The sequence below is a fragment of the Schistosoma haematobium genome, chromosome ZW (genome assembly GCF_000699445.3).
Source record: "Schistosoma haematobium chromosome ZW, whole genome shotgun sequence".
In the NCBI taxonomy this organism is placed as follows: Eukaryota; Metazoa; Platyhelminthes; class Trematoda; order Strigeidida; family Schistosomatidae; genus Schistosoma; species Schistosoma haematobium.
In genome coordinates, this window is record NC_067195.1 from 59,284,712 (window position 1) to 59,291,003 (window position 6,292).

Sequence of the window (6,292 nt, forward strand, 5' to 3'; positions counted from 1 at the left end):
AAGATGGTACCATCACCTCACTAATCGAGAAAAGGAATAGATATTCGGAATTGTCGGAACCAAAGTTCCGTGGAAGATTTGAGGTATGACTGGTGAGTTTCATCCACCAAGGAATCGAAACAAACATAACAGGCGTCAATGAATGAGGACCATGCAACATAGTAAATCGATTATATATGTACTTGTAAACCACTGGCTACTGTCTTAGCTGTCTATGCGTAACAATCTCAACATGAGGCCTGAAAAATGTAATTTTGTATAATAAAGTATGATACTGTACACTTCACCGTTTCTCATTAGGATTTCACCTATGGAAAAAGATTTTGTGAAATGTTACATGAACTTTGAAGTAGACTGATATCATCAAAAAAATTATCAGTTGTTATTAAATCTCAATGCTGTGCTTAAACGATATTCTGGGTTTTATCCCCAGTAGTGATTGTGAATACCTACTTCTAAAGATTATGAAACTTGAATAAAAATGTTGCAAAATAATTTTTTGCTTTCATTGCTTTTGTAGCTAACTTTAGTGTTTGATAAAATAATATTGAAAACAATATAGAGGAGACTGTAGTACAGTCGATTTCAGTTACCGTAGTTCCCTATATATAAATATATATATGTTTATTTTAATCTTGGTTCAGTAAAACGTTGAAAGAAATAGCTAATATGAAAGTTATTTCAAACGTTTTGATATTTACTATTATTCACATTTCTTTCACTGAATGTAATAATCCGGTATCATTCATGTCTATATTATATCATCTACTTGACAATGTCAAATAAAAATTTTTTCATAAGTCATACTGTAGTTGCTTATTTCATATTATAAATATATACAGTATTTACCTGTCTTGATAATCCAAAGATCAAAGGTTTTACTGTACATCGTTACTTTTGCAAAATATTCTGTTATATTATAAACATAAATAGTACCGACAACAATTGAACATGAAAGTGATTTTGATCATTTTAACACATAGAATTTGTAACAACTGTCATAATGCTGCCATCAAATATATATATATATATATATTAGTAAGGATGAAGATAGGAATTATACGTTATATGTATATTTAAAAGTTAACTAACTCAAATTCTGTATACACTTCAGAATTAATACTATTCATATCGTGATTCGATTATGTCGGAAAGATTTAATATGAAACTAACACATGATAAGTAAATTTTCCAAACAATCTATCCACTGATATAATTTTATAAAAGTCAAACTAAATACACTTATATGAATTTGTAGTGGCTGTGCTTCGTTGACCAATCACCCTCGTAACCGTTATCATATAATCCTCAACGGTGTTTGAAATCAGAAGGCAAAGAGAAGCAGCGACTACAGTTTTATTAGCAGATAACTCAGATCACAAAGCAGTGAGGCGAATGAGTGAGTCAGCGAACCGAGAGTGTAGAGTAATAAATGTACATGTATATATGTATAAGGAAATGAATGGATCATCGAATCAATTAAACAGTTAATAATAAAGCTAGCAGAATGAATATATGTGTAGGCAGTAAGCAATGCTCAAGCATACATATTCATACAAGCACAACAATAATAAAGGCACAATAAGTTGTTATAGTACGGATGACTTTGTCCGCTAAATAAGTTAACAAAAGCGCTTAACTGAGTTAAATGAGAACAAACTCAATTGGACGTGAGTTGCTATCAGTTTTTTCTATGCACACATGTAAATAAACTTATCCCAATTTCATCAGTATTTGTTTTCTATTTTAATGATATTGTGGTATGTGCTACTGATACCGACGGATATAAGTAGTAAGTATCATCAATAGGAAGTGAAATGCTTACTGGCGGAAGGTTAAGAAGATCGACAAAAAAAAACAGAACGAGAACAAAGAATGATTGGTGTAGAAACAAAGGAACAATGAAGTTTCAGACGATTGATTTACATTATGCAAATGAAGTATTCATTGCATGGTTCTCAGATTTTATTAAGAGATTCTGTAATTTTGTATTCAAACGCATTTGATTGAACTTACTGGTGCTCTAGTTCACTACAATATTATTATGCTGTTATCTTAGAAACAGGGAGCTTGAATTATAAACTATCAATAAGTTATTTTTAATAACTTATTACATTTATTTAAAAGAAAAATATACTGGAAGTAATGTTAGTATTTTGGATAATTTGAAAGCTATTTCCAGAATGACAAAAAGAATAATTTAGAATCTCTGACTTTTTCAAGATTTAAAACTGTTGAACATTCAGCAAATTAAAATAAATCAGTTAATTAGCCCTTCAAAGATTTCATTAATATCAGGGTTGATATCAATTTTTAGTCAAATTTTATTCCATTTAAATTACTAGTAAATGAACGAAAAGCAAAGGTCTTTTAGATCATATAGAAATTTTTCTTATTTAAAAAATCTAGATCATTTCGTTGCTTGAGTTATTTTTTAAATGAATTTTAACGGAAGCTCCCTATCCTTTTTCTGTTGTTTTTAAAAATGAAATCTGAACAAAAGTATATTCAATGTTAAAACACAGTGGCAAATAGTAGTGTATGTTAGAACTTTATACTTTACGGTATTAAACATCAACGCAAAGTGAATGACTCATTCTGTTCTCATGGTCACATAGATCGGAGTTCTCGGACAGCATTTCCACCGCAGGAATTTCCTTGATAGTAAAACCATTTTATTAAACTTTAGCCGTTTCTAGTTTACTTGATATGTTGCCTGTGAATTTCAGTACTACAGTAGACTTCTAATGATCAATTTTTTCTCTATAAAAAATAAACTGGAGAAACAATTCTATTATTTCAATAAAATCAAACTACGTCACATCAGTGTGAATTTTATTGACTCCTAAAGATCTGACGGCAATTGGGAAAATAAAGAGAGATAAATATATGTTTACTTCACCGGTATCTCGACTGAACTGTATTCACACCTATCAGTATTTTACACCAACCGCACGACAAAAACCCAGCCAATATTTCGGACTTCACTTGTAGTAAATTCATGCTTTAGTGTTTGAACTCCGTATAATATTGCTCTCATTGAAGAACTAAATAAAATTTTTAGTATCAGTGAGTCAAGAACAGTAGTGCTTTCTCTTTAAGTAAACAAAACTAATGCATATAGTTATTTCAATAATTTACATATCTTATCCTCGAAAAATGATGGAAGAAATATATATAAGGATGTAGGGTCACACTGCTGAGCTAACCTTTGTGGTATCTATCATGTTTGAACGTTAAAATAAGCATTTGAAGAATCAATATCAGTGATGAAGAATGGAAGAGGAATTAAAATAACACTTCGGTACCACAGTTTTTCCAAAATTCCTTTGGGAGAAAACGCGGACGGAGAATTTATGAAACTGCTCACAAATATTTAAATGAATCTGTGAACTTTCGGGTCAGAAATGTGTATCATAATAACGATGTTGTACATCACTGAGGTGCTGCCGAGAGTTCACTATCTCGTCGACACTGTCACACATATAACTGTTTTTCTTGCAGATTCTAATGACCGTCCTCATAAGCCGGTCTTCATCTAACGGGCAACAAACTGGTAACTCATTGCCACATACGGTAAGAAATACGTTTCTCTTAACGTGGGTTTACGCACACCCATTCATCGGATTTTAGATTGTACGGTATTGACCTGCTACAACACCACAGTCTACTCATCGACGCGCGCTAACGGAGGTTAGTAGACAGAGGTATTAATTTTTCTAATTATGGAACTTTATTTTATGGTTGTAGACTATCCCTAATCACTTTTAAGCATATAGTCAAGCAATACTACCACACATTAAAAACCTAACACTACCCTACTAGGTGCGACTGTCTGATGTGAAACGACTCCCTGAATTTTTTGGGACATCCTTTTGATCTCGAGGCATTTGGCCACTGAACGGCAAATTGACGGTCATTACAGATTACACGGAAAGGACCACAGTCAAGCATTTACGTACTTTCAAAGGCCTAATAAGCTTTTATTGACGGTCCGTAACGAATCACATGTCTCTCAGGGAACCCTTAACAGATCAACTTCGTGGAAATGCTAAATTCCTTCATTTGAACGAAAACACGAACAAACGAATCTCCACAGTTAAGGGAATTATCGCAAAAGCAACAATATTCGCACGTCAGGACATCAACTACCATTAGTACCACATTAGACACTTCAAACTCCGCAATCGAAAGAGTCTTATAATAATGGGTAAATAACATATGTGAACGTGATTTGGCAACGAATAAATAAAGGACTGTTTGAATGGAAGTAATTTCAAAAAATTTTAAATAATATGACGAGACGTTTTGTGGCGGTGAAAATGTCCTTAAAATGAATGGATCTATATGTCTTTGACATCTATGATGACGTCATTTATTTTGCTAAGCAACCCTATCTGAAGGCTCTCGGTCACGCAACCGTATCAGATCACGAGTTGGTATGTAACAACTTCAGTTGTTTGGTTAAGAGTTGAACACAAACATCTAAGCAACTGTCAGGACATTAAAGCTGAAGTATATACTCACTTCCTTATTTTGTGTAGAGATTATATTTTCTGTTATTTTATATGGGATACCGAAAAGCTTTGTGTGTTTGTAAATATAACCTTGTGCTTCACTCCACCCTCCAGGAATAAAAATAAAGACATATTTTCATACTGTTCCGATTTCTTCTACCAGTAGAACGAAGGATGTGTTACGGTAGAAATAAAGACATTTGGCTGACTAAAAACTTCATATTGTATATTATTGATTTCACTGTGTTTTTGGATGTATTTGTTTTACTCAACTTCTGAATCTGTTTGTTTATATCATTATTTTCGGACATTTTGGTTTCTCTTTGTCTTTGGTTTGGTATTTGCTCCGTGAACCTACAAAATTGAAGGCTTTTTGTAATTGTTATAATTATTGTTGTTAGAACGACATTTGGGTCGACAATTTGTGAATTGCGAATAAACTTTGGTACCTAGATTTGAGTTTGGTTTTATTATTAATTTGATTTCGTAAATTGCAAATAGATCGCTACACCGCACTTCAATAACTGAACGAGCAAAAGCTTGGACGTAACATGGTGCCCATAGGCACGAAACGTACGCTTTATTATACAATCCTTACAACTGCTAGCCAGCTTAAACCAAACGCTTCTCGACGTATCGGTAGCTTTTCAAATATACATTTGAACCCCTTCATTCCTAACTTTTGATCTGACTGTGTTGGTATACTTCGATTATAAAGGTGTTACGTGTTAAGACATCGTCAAATTCAGAATACCTGTCACATTTTTACCATAAAATTTAATTGGAGAAATACAGTGTTTGGATTCACTGATGACATTTTAGTCTCTTTTCATAATAAGCACGACGCAGTCAGGCAGACATTATGATTATGCTGTACTAAAAGATGATTTTTCGTAGCCTATTGGTCTGATTATAGTTTGAAGGAACGTACGTGCCATGAACTCAAATCTTCCGATTACTTCTGTATAATAGATTTAAGCTAAGGCCGATTGTATAACGGCGTCAATAAGAAGCCAAATGAGATTTACGTGGGATTGGTTTATCCCATGCAATCGGTAACACAGATAGACACAAAAAAGAAAAAATGAAACAAAGCGGAGAGGACAAGCTTGCTGACTTATCTTGATTTAGCGCAAGTGACTCCCTAAGGTCAGACAAAAAAGTAAAACAGATGTGATGAATAGGATGATCGACACACATACACTGTTGTATAAAACACTCAATTTTATTCGCGGAAAACAGATATGGTCAAAATGTAGGCCGAAAAGCATAAACTTATTTTCTGCCCCAAAGCTAGAGCAATCCACGTAGCTATGAAGGTATTAAACAGTAAAAACTTTTACGATTTTTCATCCACCTTCCGTACTTCAAAATCAAGGTAGATAAAATCGCTTAATTTTTCCGAGACACCTTATTCTCAGCTCTCTCCATGACAGCTGAATGGATTGTAGCTCCTCTGCTTTACTAAAATTCCAGTGAATCAAGTGAAAGGGTTATCATTTACAATCGTAGTTATCCTGGCATCAAGCAAAAAGTAAAAAATAACTAAAGTTAGGGCTCAAAAGTTGATCCTCGTTGAAAATTATGGAGCGACTCCACATCACTAAGTAAAATTAAATACACCCAAAAAGTGCTTGATGATTCACACGCACTAAACTATGAAAAAAACTGGCTCTCCATGGAATCACAGACATGCACAATTTCTCGGTTTTATGGGTATTCTGAGACATGATTTTTCCTGTTTATATTTCAAATTCTTCTTCAGTCATTTGAAT